Here is a 17,680-nt window from a genome sequence, read left to right as displayed (position 1 = left end):
ACATGACAGGCCTCACAATTACCACTTCCAGTAACATACATACGATAACATGGTCGGATTACGCCCCCGTGAGTTGCTCCATTCAATGGCCCAATGTCCGGATCACTCCATTTGTGTGGAGACTTGACGACACATTGTTAGACGATCAGGTCTTTCGCGCAGAGATACAACATTCACAGACTGAGTCATTCCAAATAAATGCAAATGATCACATGCAGAGCAGCACGGTCTGGTAGGCTCATAAGTGTACAATCAGGGGCCTCCTAATCAAGAAACAAGCTAAACTAAATAGACAAAAGAGAGAACGCTATCTAAATCTATTGGCGCGGGTAGCAGATGTAGAGCAAGCACATAAGAGATCCCCTACAGATAAGTTCCTACAAAAAGCACTTGTTCAAGCCAGGGTCGAACTGCTGAAGTTCCTGCAGGAGGACTTTCAGAAAAAGGCCCTTATCCTAGGACAGATCTATTCTGAACAAGTGGATAAGGCGGGAATACTACTGTTGAGGGATATTGCGCATAAAAAATTGAAAGCATATGTGTACAGCATGACGGATCGGGAGGGAACGGTTAGGGCAGACGGGAAATCTGTGGCGGATGTCTTCAGCACATATTACGAATCTCTATATAACATACAGAAAGCCCACAAATCCAATGGAAGTGCCCCATCTGAGGCTCAGATGGAGCAAGAGATCCTTGAATATCTTACAGGTGTGTTTTTGCCTAGACTTTCAGACCCAGAGATAGAATCGCTCGAAGCCCCCATTACAGTTGCTGAAGTGAAAAAAGCTATAAAAGACTTATCGTCAGGGAAAAGCCCAGGGCCCGATGGATTTGGAGCAAGTATTATAAAACATTTGCAGATACTTTAGCTCTAGAATTAGTCAACATATTAAATTCTCTCTCGCTTAGTCCAGTCCTACCATGCACTATGCTGGAGGCCCATATAGCCATGATCCCTAAACCTGGAAAACCGCCGGACAGACCGGAAAACTATAGACCTATATCTCTATTAAATTCTGATGTTAAGGTTCTGGCCAAAACATTAGCTAATCGTCTTAATAAACTTCTCCCCAGATTGATCTCGTCGGACCAGGTAGGCTTCATACCAGCATGCGAAGCGAGAGATAACACCCTCAAAGTTATTCAATTAATAACCCATGCCTGTGTCAATGAGGTACCACTCTTGTTGATCAGAACGGATGCCGAAAAAGCATTCAACTGGGTTAGCTGGTCCATCATGCAACATACTTTAAGTAAGTTTGGGTTCGGTCCTAAATTCGTAAACACAGTGATATCTCTATACTCAACATCAAACGCGATAGTGAGAGTTAATGGCACTTTGTCCAAAATGTTTCATAAACAAAATGGGACCAGACAGGGCTGCCCCCTGTCGCCCCTATTATTTGCCCTTACCATCTGGCTGGGAAAATTAGGAATAACCCACTAATAAAAGGGATTATTATTGGTGGTTCCGAGCACAAGCTTGCAATGTACGTGGACAATATCCTCCTGACGATATCTGACTCGGCCTGCTCTCTCCGAGAAGCCATGGCTGAGTTTTTAGACTTTGGAAAGGTGTCAAACTTTTTGCTTAACTCCTTAATATAAGAAATCTTAAACATCTCGAAGTCTCCCAATATATTTGAAGCCCTTAAAACAGACTGCCCGATAAAAATCGCCCAGAAAGCTATAAAATACCTAGGGATCAAGATCACACCTAATGTGGTAGAAATTGCAGACCTTAATTATGTGTGCATAAGAGATGACATAGTCAGGGATCTAGCCAACTTGAATAACAAAACTATCTCCTGGCTGGGTCGGGGTTGTCAAAATGAATATACTGCCAAGAGTTCTATATGTAATGCAGATGGTCCCGATCCCGCTGACCTCCCAATACATACAACACATACAGTCAGCCATCGAGGCCTATATATGGTATGGACAAAAACCCAGAATTCGCAAACACACTACATACTTACCCAGAGACAGAGGGGGCTTGGGAGTACCACACTTAAAACAATATCAGAGAGCCATATCACTACAGAGACTGGTGGAGTGGAGCCAAAACTTAAATAACAAAGCTTAGATACAAATTGAAGGAGAAATTTTGCGGAGGGGTAATGTGGGGGCTCTGGCTTGGATTTCCCCCAAAAATTGTCCAGTTATAAAAAAATACCCTCTGATTGAGGAAGTTTTTAAGACTTGGGACGTATTGATGGCGGCATGCTCCTCGTTTCCACTGCCGCATCTCCTGTGACCCCGATAAAGGAGAATCCAGACCTGGGTCTGGAGTGGGGCCGCGAGCCCCTGGAGTATTTTACACATTGGCGGATTCCTCCTTTTTTAACATAATACAGTATATCAGGACAGATTAAAAACCCAAACTGAATTAGCGGAATGGAACCCGGATGTCTTTGCGTCTTGGTTTAGATTTGCACAAATTTCACACTACTTTAACTCACACAGAGAGAGGTCAGACCTGACAAGGCGCAGGACACCATTTGAAGTCCTATGCACATCACCTCAAGCCCCTACTCACCTAGTATCACAGCTATACAAACTCCTTCTGACCAGTGGCATCACTAGGGTTTTTGCCACCCGGTGCTGTATGGTGTCACCCCCCCCCCCCAGAAAGAAGACACACATAAACACAAAAACACAGGCACACACACATACAAACACTCAGACACACTTAAAAACACACTCAGATACACACACAAACACTCGGAAACACACACACAAAAACACACACACAAAAAACACTCAGACACACACAAAAACACTCAGGCGCACACACACAGAAAGGAAAACAATATACAGAGGTGCAAGATGAAAAAAAACACACATTATTCTGTACAAATGAACTAAGAACTGATACTCTCCTTTAGGTCAGACCGCAGCTTTCTTGCAGTCTCTCCCTTGTGACTGTGTATAGAGAGATAGTAGTAGTAGATGGCGCTGGTCTATTGAGTGATTTTCTCTAGTAAGTGAAGAGAAAAAAGGCTTGATGCATATATTGAAGCCAATTAATATGGGTGCAGTATATTCACTCCATAAGATGAATCTTTACAGCTGAAAGGGAATGTAGCATCAGATGGCAAGAGTCCACAGGTTCCTGGAGTCAAATACTGAATTTTCAGGTTTATCCAAAAGTGGACTATAAATGAATAGAGACCCAAATGACAAAAGTATCCAGTGTATAATTGAAAAAAATGTAGTAACTTACTCCATAAATAAGGAGATTCCAGCTCAGCACAGCAAAACAAGATCTTGACAATCTTTCAACAAAGGATAAAAGGTTTTATTTGCTCAACGCATTTCAATGTATTACACGTCTTTATCAAGAGCATACATTAAAACAAGTAAAACAGGTAAGTAAAACCAAGTATTGAGTGTGTTTGCTGTGGCTACAGGGCTGGTTTATATACAGGTGAACAATTAGTTCCAATTTCCTGTTGAGCACAGGAAATTGGACTCACAAAAACTTCATAAAATGTTTAATACTATATATATGCATCAATAGTAAACTATTCCTGAAAATAAAAATGAAGAAAAATATATTTAAAAAAAAATTGTTAAAAAACCATCAAAGTTTAAAAATAGAGGCTTAGTTTAGTATTGATAAGTTATTTAACCAATCAAAACACTTCTTGGATATCTGGACCAATGAACAGACAGTAGTATAAAGTCCTCAATCGAGTAGTGTGTAAAAGTTCCTTTTCAGGTCCGATCTGTGGTCATGTGCTTTTCTTGTCCAATCAGAGGACGGCTGTAATCCAAGGGTGAAAGCATCAATCCGGAAGAGTCAAAGTTCTGTGTACTAATAGAGGGAGTGTCCCAAATGACATCAGACATACATCTCAGCCAATAAAACAAGATAAATCATTCTGAAACAAAAGCAGGAAAAAAGTGATCAGTATTTGCTCTTCAGAATGAATCTGAAACATTTGTGACACGCTACATTCACATTTCAAAAAGGGGATTCGTACGGCACATTCATAGTACAAAAAAGGGAGTTCAATATTCTATTAAACTGTCACGATATTATTACATCTCATGTAGAGATATTCTACGTCTGAATTATGATAATTGTAGGACCATATAAAGTAAAGTGCCTGATTTGCAAGAGCCCAATATATACTGATAGTGACGTTAACTGTTGTGGGTTTAAAATAATTATGATCGTTGTCACGATGTCATTACATCTCATATAGGGGTATTATGCCTCTAGATTACATTCATTGTGGGACCATATGAAGATGAATACCTGATTTGGGAAAAACCCAATATATATAGTCAGTGGCACTAACTATAATAATGTGAAAAAATTACAACTTATATGTCTCCTAATTAAAGGGACAATACATAAAAACAAAATGTCAAGATTGAGATGGCTGTGCCTACCCAAACAAATGAAATAGCCATATGTAACTTCCATAGCAGGAAAGAATACATTTATGTGCATTTATATGAATCATGGTGAGAGCCCACAAATCTAGTAACATGATTATAAATAAATATTTTGTTTAAGGAAATTTCATGGTGAGAGCCCACAAAGCTAGTAACAGGATTATAAATAAATATTTTGTTTAAGGAAATTTCAAATATTGTCTCTAACATAAGAAAAAATAAAAATAAATAGATAGGTGCAACAATTGAATCGTGAAAATTTAATTGTGCTTATTTACTATAGAAATACATTATTATTAATAAAGAAATGAATAAAAATAAATGAATAAAAAGAAATAAAAGTGTGATATCTTAATTGTGAGTGTGATGTCTTAAATATTAATTTAATCCTAAAATATAACATGTGTGAATGGTATGTGTGAAGTGTTGATGAGATACCTAAATGTACCTAATAGTTTATGTGTGGCATTAATTTAATAATGTGTCAAAAATAGTGTATTAAATTAATAGTGATATAATTGATATATTACATAAAGGCTGCTATCCTAATGTCCTTGTTTAGACCCCATTGATTGTAGGTTCTCATAATGTGAATCCACCAAAGTTCCCTTCTGTCTAGTTCTTTTTCCAGCTTCCCCCCCCCTCCAGTGGTAGACAGTCTTTCTATACCCAACCAGAGGAAATGATTTTTGTTGAAATCTTGACAGGAATTACAATGTAGGGGTACACCGTGATCTTCATGCTTTTTCTCTATTTTATTGAGATGTTCTAGTATACGTGTTTTTAAAAACCTGGTTGTTTGGCCTAAATATTGGATCTTACAATTGCACTGTAGAAGGTAAATGACGTTAGTGGTTTTGCATGTTATGAAATGTTTAATAATAAATGTTTGTCCTGTAGTGGATGAAGTAAATAACTTGTGTACCCTTTTTGTGTAGCTACAACCCTTACACCGACCACAGGTGTAGAAGCCTTGTAGGTTCGCGATGGATAAAGGAATTTTTGGGGTCATCCCTTTAATTAATGAAGGTGCTAATTTCTGTTTAAAATTGTGGCCTTTTCGAAATGTAATTTGTGGTTTGGAGGGAATAATTTTATCTAATACTTTATCACTCTTTAACACGTGCCAGTGTTTGTTTATGATGTTTTTAATTTGATTATGTCCTGAATTAAATGTTGTTATAAACCTAGGGAAGGAGCTTTCTTGTGATTGTATACATTTATGTCCTTTGAGTATCTCCCTTCGATCTAGATTTTTGGCATACTGTCTATCTAGTTCTAATGTCTCTGACTTGTATCCTTTTTGTAAAAATCTTTTTTTTAGCATGATGGACTGTTCCTTATAATCGTCTAATTGGTCACAATTTCGTCGGAGGCGTTGAAATTGGCCTTTAGGGATGGCTTTAAGCCAACTGGGATGATGTTGGCTGTCGTGTTTGATATATGTATTAGTATCACATTTTTTAAAATGTGTTTTAGTGTGTATAACTCCCTCTCTGATGGAAATGGACAGATCTAAAAAGGTTGCCTCTGTTTTATGAATTTCAGGGGTAAGTGTAATGTTCATATTATTGCTGTTCAAGTGGGAAATGAAAAGATTTAAGGTTTCTAGGTTTCCTTTCCAGATACAAATGACGTAAATAAAAATTTACTTCATAAGATACAAATGAAGTAAATACAAATTTACTTCATCCACTACAGGACAAACATTTATTATTAAACATTTCATAACATGCAAAACCACTAACGTCATTTACCTTCTACAGTGCAATTGTAAGATCCAATATTTAGGCCAAACAACCAGGTTTTTAAAAACACGTATACTAGAACATCTCAATAAAATAGAGAAAAAGCATGAAGATCACGGTGTACCCCTACATTGTAATTCCTGTCAAGATTTCAACAAAAATCATTTCCTCTGGTTGGGTATAGAAAGACTGTCTACCCACTGGAGGGGGGGGGGGGAAGCTGGAAAAAGAACTAGACAGAAGGGAACTTTGGTGGATTCACATTATGAGAACCTACAACCAATGGGGTCTAAACAAGGACATTAGGATAGCAGCCTTTATGTAATATATCAATTATATCACTATTAATTTAATACACTATTTTTGACACATTATTAAATTAATGCTACACTTATAAACTATTAGGTACATTTAGGTATCTCATCAACAATATTTATAATCATGTTACTAGATTTGTGGGCTCTCACCATGAAATTTCCTTAAACAAAATATTTATTTATAATCATGTTACTAGATTTGTGGGCTCTCACCATGATTCATATAAATGCACATAAATGTATTCTTTCCTGCTATGGAAGTTACATATGGCTATTTCATTTGTTTGGGTAGGCACAGCCATCTCAATCTTGATATTTTGTTTTTATGTATTGTCCCTTTAATTAGGAGACATATAAGTTGTAATTTTTTCACATTATTATAGTTAGTGCCACTGACTGTATATACTGGGTTTTTCTTAAATCAGGTATTCATCTTCATATGGTCCCACAATGCATGTAATCTAGACGCATAATACCCCTATATGAGATGTAATGACATTGTGACAACGATCATAATAATCATAATTCAGACGTAGAATATCTCTACATGAGATGTAATAATATCGTGACAGTTTAATAGAATATTGAACCCCCTTTTTTGTAATATGAATGTGCCATACGAATCCCCTTTTTGAAATGTGAATGTAGCGTGTCACAAATGTTTCAGATTCATTCTGAAGAGCAAATACTGGTCACTTTTTTCCTGCTTTTGTTTCAGAATTATTTATCTTGTTTTATTGGCTGAGATGTATGTCTGATGTCATTCGGGACACTCCCTCTATTAGTACACAGAACTTTGACTCTTCCGGATTGATGCTTTCACCCTTGGATTACAGCCGTCCTCTGGTTGGACAAGAAAAGCACATGACCACAGATCGGACCTGAAAAGGAACTGTTACACAATGGACTACTCAATTGAGGACTTTATACTACTGTCTGTTCATTGGTCCAGATATCCAAGAAGTGTTTTGATTGGTTAAATAACGTATCAATACTAAACTAAGCCTCTATTTTTAAACTTTGATGTTTTTTTTAACGATTTTCTTTAAAATATATTTTTCTTTATTTTTATTTTCAGGAATAGTTTACTATTGATGCATATATATAGTATTAAACATTTTATGAAGTTTTTGTGAGTCCAATTTCCTGTGCTCAACAGGAAATTAGAACTAATTGTTCACCTGTATATAAACCAGCCCTGTAGCCACAGCAAACACACTCAATACTTGGTTTTACTTGTTTTAATGTATGCTCTTGATAAAGACGTGTAATACGTTGAAACGCGTTGAGCAAATAAAACCTTTTATCCTTTGTTGAAAGATTGTCAAAATCTTGTTTTGCTGTGCTGAGCTGGAATCTCCTTATTTATGGAGTAAGTTACTACATGTTTTTCAATTATACACTGGATACTTTTGTCATTTGGGTCTCTTTTCATTTATAGTCCACTTTTGGATAAACCTGAAAATTCAGTATTTGACTCCAGGAACCTGTGGACTCTTGCCATCTGACGCTACGTTCCCTTTCAGCTGTAAAGATTCATCTTATGGAGTGAGTATACTACACCCATATTAATTGGCTTCAATATATGCATCAAGCCTTTTTTCTCTTCACTTACTAGAGAAAATCACTCAATAGACCAGCGCCATCTACTACTACTATCTATCTACACACACAGAAACACTCAGACACACACAAACTCAGACACACACACATACAAAATATGTAAACTGCACTGCATTAATTATAAATCTCATGCATAGAGCTGATCCCTGGCTCAGCAGAGCATCAAATGAAAGATAAATGGAGCATTTTAAAAATAAATCACTAAAGAAAAGGTTTAGGCGTGCAAACTATGAAAATTCTGCTCTCTGTTCCAAGTCTGTCAGTGCACAGCCCCGGGTCGCGTGCCTACCACTTCTTATGGCCAATCATCTCTGCACTCTGCCTACCCCCAGACCCCTGTCTGCCTTCCCCTCCTACCTCTTCAGTGTGCACTTAGTGTACCGTAACCGTACCGGTCTTGTGGGCATCATACATCGCTCCTTCACTTTAGAGACAGTGTCAGACAGTCATGCGGTCAGGTGCCAGGCATCCCCCCCATATTTTCTCAGTTCCCGTTTAGAGAGACATCACAGCAGTGAGTGACTCCACTGCTCCACACGTCATTGAGCAGTGAGCACAGATAGGCAGGCAGGTTTAGGCTAGCAGAGCAACTTCGCAAGCCCCACGGCATGCCCACAACATTCATAGTGAAATTGGGCTAAGGAGGAGCAAAGTACAAACAAGCAAAAGCAGCCGGGAAAACTATTTGTGGAAATTGCAGTGCTGGCTCAAGGGGCAAAAAAATTAAGTGTCTACAACTTCCCCAATCCTACTAATGTTCACAAATGCTGGCCCCTTTAATAAAAAAATATATGCAGCTCTACATTGTATTTCTTTGAATTTCAATAATAAAAAAATAAAAAAATATATAATTTTTTTTGGGGGTGTCACCCCCTGGAAGGTGTCACCCGGATGCGGCTCACACCCTCCACACCCCCTAGTGACACCACTGCTTCTGACAAAGGGGGAACCTACGCTCCCTACGTATGCGCATGCTTGGCAGACTGACTTAGGACTAGAAATAGACCTGAAAGACTGGCTAAAATTTTTTGATAGAGCAAAAAAGGCATCAGTCTCGATGCATATACAGGAGATGCATTACAAACTGCTGAGTAGGTGGTACCTAACTCCCCATAGGCTTCACAAAATATACCCATTTGGTGACTCTGGTTTTTGCGCACATCGCCAATTATATGATTGAGGCCAACGTGTCTAGTACTGTCTTGTGTGATAAGCTGCTCATGTTACAAGTATAAAGTAGTTTAATTAGGTACTTTGTGTTGTGGGCGATGGCGGTTTAGGGGTTAATAAGTTTTATTAGTGATTGCAATGTGGGGGGATGGCGGTTTAGACAATGCATTTTATTAGTGATTGCGAAATGGGGGATGGCGGTTTAGGGGTTAATAACTTTTATTAGTGATTGCTATGTGGGGTGATGGCGATTAAGGGGTTTATAATGCGCATGTGTTAGGAGTTTAAGGCTTCCAGGAAGTTACACTGCTTTTTTATTGTGCGCAAGGGTTGCTGCACCTGCCTATGTGTGGCGAGATGAAAATGGAGTAAAATACATCCATTGATTTCTGACGGCATGGTAAAAAATGCACACTCTGTCAGAAATCAATGCACGTAACTTGCATGCTGTGCCGGGTATGTGGTCGCTCGATTTGAGAAAAATTTGGCGACTCTGGTTTTTGCGCACATCGCCAATTATATGATTGAGGCCAACGTGTCTAGTACTGTCTTGTGTGATAAGCTGCTCATGTTACAAGTATAAAAATAAAATGTAACAGTTATCAAATTAAATATATAGTTACAATTTGCACCCTGGTTAATTGCCAGACAGAAACACTTTGCAGATATATTTTTTCTTAAAACAATGTTAAAATAATTATTTCACCCATGAAACATATAGTAAATCTTTTGCTTCCTTTGAACCTGTGACTGAAATTAAAACATTCTTTAAAATTTCCTCTGGCCTGCCTCACTTTATTGCACCTTATTTCTGATCCACTGGCAGAATCCACCTTTAAAGGGCATACAAGTGCAAAATGAAAATGTGTGAAAGCATTTTTTTAATTGAACTGTTGCTTGCTTATAAGATCTCTGTAAGGGTTAAACCAGATCAGCCATGACAAGTGGCATATGTGCATAGGCACCAATCGCAATCCAGCTGAAAGTAGTGTATTGCTGCAGCTGAGCCTATCTAAGTATGCTTTTCAACAAAGAATATCAACACAATACAGCCAATTAGCTAAAAGTGAATAGAAAAGTCTATTAAAATCACATGCTATCTGAACCCTGAAAGTTTATTTTAAATTTGTTTTCCTTTGTTCTTTTTTTTAAATGGAAAAGAATACAATTTGTTAACACAGATATGTAACATCAAAAAAAAAAAAAACATGAATAAAGATTAACAATATGTCTGATACATGATTCCTATTTTTAACTGTTTGTCACTTAAATGACTTTTTCACTGCACTAGGTGCACATATGCATGTTGTGAAAAATAAGTGCACCACTGTTTCATTGTGTAGGAAAACTGTATATTTGTATACAGTGGGGCAAAAAAGTATTTAGTCAGCCACTAATTGTGCAAGTTCTCCCACTTAAGAAGATGAGAGAGGCCTGTAATTTTCATCATAGGTATACCTCAACTATGAGAGACAAAATGTGGAAACAAATCCAGACAATCACATTGTCTGATTTGGAAATAATTTATTTGCATATTATGGTGTAAAATAAGTATTTGGTCACCTACAAACAAGCAAGATTTCTGGCTCTCACAGACCTGTATCTTCTTCTTTAAGCGGCTCCTCTGTCCTCTACTTATTCCCTGTATTAATGGCACCTGTTTAAACTTGTTATCAGTATAAAAGACACCTGTCCACAACCTCAAACAGTCACACTCCAAACTCCACTATGGTGAAGACCAAAGAGCTGTCGAAGGACACCAGAAACAAAATTGTAGACCTGCACCAGGCTGGGAAGACTGAATATGCAATAGGCAAGCAGCTTGTGTGAAGAAATCAACTGTGGGAGCAATAATTAGAAAATGGAAGACATCCGAAAGGTTATGGTTTACTCAAAATGACACTCCACCAGGTAGATATCCCTTTAAATCGGTAGACTCTGTAAACTATCTAGGGATCAAAATACATAAAGACCCCAGCGTATGGTATGATTTGAATTTTACACCTTATTTCTCCAAATATAAACAAGAGATGGACAGGTGGATGTCGCTTCCAATTTAACTATCTGCTCGAGTTGACATGGTTAAGACTCTTTTTTTTCCACAGCTTCTCTACTTACTTCAAAATTTGCCGCTTCTGATTAAAAGTAAAGACGTGACCTTATTTAACAGCCTCACAGCAGGGTTCTTATGGAACCAAAAACGCAGACGGTTATGAGTACAAAATCTAACTTTACATACAAATATGGGAGGCCTGGTGCTTCCAAATCTTAAATACTATAATTTAGCTATATTAAGTAAATACATTTTAGACTGGATCACGGAAAAAGAGTATTCAACCAATCTATACCTGGAAATGGAAATTGTGACTCCATTCACACTGAGAGCCCTGATCCATTTGGATAAGAGGGAGCTACCTAAATGGCTGGTTAAGATGGGGTCTCTGTTGAATCCTATTCTGGCTTGGCATAAGCTGTGTGATGAGCTAAAAATTAATTGGAAATCCTCTAAATACCTGCCTATTCGAGGCAACCCTAAATTTCCAGCTGGAATTTCTTCCAGGATTTTAAAAGTATGGTTTAATAAAGGATTACAGGATGTGATCCAAATCAGGGATAATAGGCTAGATATGGCTTAGTCATTCTCAGATCTTCAGAGTGAATTTGGGATTCATAAACACAGTTTCTATGCATATTTGCAATTGAGACGCATGTATGAAGAACTGTGGCAGGATAACAAAACTGACTGGAAATTTGGAGATATTAATCCTGTAATCAATATTTACAGACAAGGTATTAGGTCTATTTCTTTTATGTATAATCTACTAATTCAGAAAGCCGGTCAGACCCGTCTTGAAGTTTTAGTTGAGAAATGGAAAATATACTTTCCCCATATTACTTCGGTAGAAATTGAGGACAGTTTCAGAAGAATAGGGAAAACAACCAGTATAATATCCTGGAGAGAATCACACTGCAAACTTCTTAACTTGATATATGTCACCCCCGCACATCTTAAAAAATGGTATCCCGTTGACAATAATGTTTGCTTGAAATGTGGTATTCTGAATGCAGATATCATGCACTGCTTTTGGAATTGCCCGATAATTCATCAGTTTTGGAATAAGATAAATCTCTGGTTATCCCTCAGTCTAGAAGTCCCATGTAAGATAGGCCCATTAGAGGTCTTCTTTCTGTGTAAACCTTTGGAAAATAAGCAGTATAAGACAATTAATACAACTATATTGGCTGCTCATAATACAATTTTATTAAACTGGAAATCTAATAGATCTATATCTTTTCAAAAATATAAATCTGTGGTGGCCAATATAATTATTATGGAACAATATTCCAGTGATTTATTTATAGAAGGGAATCTGGAGAAATATCTCCAAAAATGGTTGGGTATAATAAAATCCTATCCCTCCTCAATTCAAGATTAATTAATTTCTGTTATAAAGAAAACAACTTTTTTTGATACTCTGGTGCAGTTAGGCAGTTTACCATCTGAATGGGCGTAAACTTGTCACCCTAGAGTACAGTAAGTCAGAACATATCCTGGAATGTGGGAACGAGGATGGGGGTGGGAGATCTGGAGTGATTCTTTCTCTCCCTATTTTTTTTTTTTTTTTATAATTTTTTTTTAATTTCGCCTTGTTATGTCTTGTTTTGTTTAGTTTGATTGGGGGGGGGCTGTTAAACATAAGAATAAAAATCCACCAACATCAATTAAAAGCCAATGCAAAATTGGAAATAGAAGAAAAAATTATAGAATAGAAGAGACCGTATTCAGTGTGGGGCAATGGTCATTGCCGGTATGCTGTATGTTTTCTTTTTCTTTTCTTTTTTTGAGGAAATTTAATGTATCTACTTCTTGCTAGGCAAAGTACAATCATATATTCAGATAATTAAGCTGGTACATATAGGTATATTTTTTAAATGCAATTGGATATAGTATTTGTTAAGTTTTGTTTTGAACTACCCTGTGTGGTAAGATGAATACATGCATGTAATACCACCCTTTTCTGTTTCAGATAATGTCTGGATAATTTGTTGGTTCATAAATAAATAATAATAATAAAAAAAAGAAAATGGAAGACATACAAGACCACTGATAAACTCCCTCGATCTGGGGCTCCACGCAAGATCTCACCCCGTGGGGTCAAAATGATCACAAGAACGGTGAGTAAACATCCCAGAACCACATGGGGGGACCTAGTGAATGACCTGTAGAGAGCTAGAACCAACGTAACAAAGGCTACCATCAGTAATACACTACGCCGCCAGGGACTCAGATCCTGTAGTGCCAGACGTGTCCCCCTGCTTAAGCCAGTACATGTCCGGGCCCGTCTGAAGTATGCTAGAGAGCATTTGGATGATCCAGAAGCAGATTGGGAGAATGTAATATGGTCAGATGAAACCAAAGTAGAACTGTTTGGTAGAAACACAACTCGTCATGTTAGGAGGAGAGAGAATGCTGAGTTTCAACCAAAGAACACCAAACCTACTATAAAGCATGGGGGTGGCAACATCATGTTTGGGGCTGTTTCTCTGCAAAGGGAACAGGACGACTGATCCATGTACATGAAAGAATGAATGGGGCCATGTATCGTGAGATTTTGAGTGTAAACCTCCTTCCATTAGCAAGGGCATTGAAGCTGAAACGTGACTGGATCTTTCAGCATGACAATAATCCCAAACACACCGCCCAGGCAACGAAGGACTGGCTTCGTAAGAAGCATTTCAAGATCCTGGAGTGGCCTAGCCAGTCTCCAGATCTCAACCCCATAGAAAACCTTTGGAGGGAGTTGAAAGTCCCTGTTGCCCAGCGACAGCCCCAAAACATCACTGCTCTAGAGGAGATCTGCATGCAGGATTGGGCCAACATACCAGCAACAGTGTGAAACAACCTTGTGAAGACTTACAGAAAATGTTTGACCTCTGTCATTGCCAACAAAGGATTTATAACAAAGTATTGAGATGAACTTTTGATAGTGACCAAATACTTATTTTCCACCATAATATGCAAATAAATTTTTTCCAAATCAGACAATGTGATTGTCTGGATTTGTTTCCACATTTTGTCTCTCATAGTTGAGGTATACCTATGATGAAAATAACAGGCCTCTCTCATCTTCTTAAGTGGGAGAACTTGCACAATTGGTGGCTGACTAAATACTTTTTTGCTCCACTGTATATGAATGGCCATAATTAGAATACATTGCTTTTAAAGGGACAGTATAATTAAAATTAAACTTTCATATTTCAGATAGGACATGCAATTTTAAACAACTTTCCAACGTTTTCTCTTGGTATTCTTTGTTGAAAGCTAAACCAAGGTAGGCTCATATGCTAGTTTCCAACCCTTTAAATGGCCGCCTATTATTTCAGTGCATTTTGACCATTTTTCACACCTAGACAGCGCTGGTTCCTGTGTGCCATATAGATAACATTGTGCTCACTCCTGTGGAGTTATTTATGAGTCAGCACTGATGGGCTAAAATGCAAGTCTGTCAAAAGAAATGAAATTAGGGGGCAGTCTGCAAAAGCTTAGATACAAGGTAATGACAGAGGTAAAAAGTATATTAATGTAACAGTGTTTGTTTGTGCAAAACCGGGGAATGGGTAATTATGGGATGTCTACAACATAAGACAATATTTGACCTGTACTACAAGTCATGTAATATATCTTTTGACCTTTAGGGGGTGCTATATGCAGTATGTAGGTTTAACCACCAGACCCCTTAAGGATCGCTTTTTAGAGCATTTGAGAGCAATAGATGATCCCGAATCAACTACCCCTTTATCTCTTTAAAAGGGAACATAATTCAAATAGCTGACTTTTGGCATTCCAAGGGATCCAATTGGTTCCTAGTCAACCTAGCGGGGGTAATAGAGAAGAAATTTTTGGATATTCCAGCTAGATACAAGAATGCCAAAGGGTTTAACTTCCGAATGTGATGTTAAATTGTGCATTAAAATATTGTTCTATAGATATGCTTAACAGCCGTTTAAATCTACCACAGTTTAATAATAATATAGTCTGATTTAAGTATATAAATAATGATTCTCTTTAAGTAATTAAAAGTTACCAGTCCATGTATGAGAGTTGATAAAAACCCATATAATAAAATTAGTTAAATTTGTAATACTTTGTATACTTTAAGATGGATATTGTTACTTTAATTTAAGATGTAATATGTGATTGGTAAACTGCTTTGTATGTAGGTATACCTCAACTATGAGAGACAAAATGTGGAAACAAATCCAGACAATCACATTGTCTGATTTGGAAAGAATTTATTTGCATATTATGGTGTAAAATAAGTATTTGGTCACCTACAAACAAGTATGATTTCTGACTCTCACAGACATGTATCTTCTTCTTTAAGCGGCTCCTCTGTCCTCCACTTATTCCCTGTATTAATGGCACCTGTTTAAACTTGTTATCAGTATAAAAGACACCTGTCCACAACCTCAAACAGTCACACTCCAAACTCCACTATGGTGAAGACCAAAGAGCTGTTGAAGAACACCAGGAACAATATTGTAGACTTGCACCAGGCTGGGAAGACTGAATCTGCAATAGGCAAGCAGCTTGTGTGAAGAAATCAACTGTGGGAGCAATAATTAGAAAATGGAAGACATCCGAAATGTTATGGTTTACTCAAAATGACACTCCACCAGGTAGATATCCCTTTAAATCGGTAGACTCTGTAAACTATCTAGGGATCAAAATACATAAAGACCCCAGCGTATGGTATGATTTGAATTTTACACCTTATTTCTCCAAATATAAACAAGAGATGGACAGGTGGATGAAATATATCTTTTGACCTTTAGGGGGTGCTATATGCAGTATGTAGGTTTAACCACCAGACCCCTTAAGGATCGCTTTTTAGAGCATTTGAGAGCAATAGATGATCCCGAATCAACTACCCCTATATCTCTTTAAAAGGGAACATAATTCAAATAGCTGACTTTTGGCATTCCAAGGGATCCAATTGGTTCCTTGACAACCTAGCGGGGGTAATAGAGAAGAAATGTTTGGATATTCCAGCTAGATACAAGAATGCCAAAGCGTCTAACTTCCGAATGTGCATTAAAATATTGTTCTATAGATATGCTTAACAGCCGTTTAAATCTACCACAGTTTAATAATAATATAGTCTGATTTAAGTATATAAATAATGATTCTCTTTAAGTAATTAAAAGTTACCAGTCCATGTATGAGAGTTGATAAAAACCCATATAATAAAATTTGTTAAATTTGTAATACTTTGTATACTTTAAGATGGATATTGTTACTTTAATTTAAGATCTAATATGTGATTGGTAAACTGCTTTGTATGGGAGGAGCTGTTTCGGCTATATAAGTTTGCTTAGTAAGTTGCCAGTTAAGGGTCATTGAGAAAGTGCAGTATGTAATATATGAAACATGTTTGACCTGATCGCTTTTTGTTGAGGTGTATTTACTTCTGGATTATGCCATTAAATAATTGCTTTTAAGGAATATCCTGTTTTGTGATTGTCTGGAGCTAGGGGCTGTCTTGGATATTGTACTATTTTTTTTCACAAGGTGTAGAAGACTTTTGTTTCCTAGTATATGGAACATAGGTTCAGTTGGCTCTCTTTTTAGAATTGCTAGAATTCTTCTATTTCTTCAGGATGGTTTGGATAAGGGTTTATCTGCTATTTCTTTTAAGGGACAGATGTCTGCCTTTCTGTTTTGGTTCAAAAGAAGATTACTACTTTTCTAGATATTCAGAATTTTATCCAGGCCTTAGTCAAGATTATACCTGTGTTTGAACCAATTTTTCTTCAATGGAATCTTAATTTTTTTCAGAGTTTTGCAGGTTCCTCCTATTGAACCTTGCATGTTTTGGATATTTAACTTTAGTCCTGGAAGGTCTTGTTTCTTTTGGCTATTTCTTCTGCTAGAAGAATTTCTGATGTTTGTTATGAGCATCCTTATCTTGTCTCTCTTCAGGATAAGGTAGTTATTTAAAATAGTTTTTTTTTGCGTAAGGTGGTTTGTTCTGTTAAGATCAATTGTGAGATTGTTGTTCTTACTTATTGTCTTATTCCAAAGTCTTCTACGGAGAGGCATCTCCATAATTTGGATATGGTCAGAGCTTTGAAGTTTTATTTGCAGGTAACTAAGGATTCTTGACAATCTTCTAGCTAATTTCTTTTCTCTTGTTCCAGAATGGGTCAAAAGGCTATTGTCATTTGGTTAGACTCTTGGTTAAAGCTTTTGATTCATACAGCTTACTTGAAGGTTAGTCAGTCTCCTTCTAAATGGATTTCTGCCCTTTTTTTACCAGATCAGTTGCTACTTCATGGGCCTTTGAGAATAATGTCTTTGTTTATCAAATTTGCAAGGCATTTTGTTTCCCTTACATATTTTTTCTA

The sequence above is a fragment of the Bombina bombina genome, chromosome 3, assembly GCF_027579735.1.
Source record: "Bombina bombina isolate aBomBom1 chromosome 3, aBomBom1.pri, whole genome shotgun sequence".
NCBI classification, from domain to species: Eukaryota; Metazoa; Chordata; class Amphibia; order Anura; family Bombinatoridae; genus Bombina; species Bombina bombina.
Note: the sequence above shows the minus strand (reverse complement) of the source record.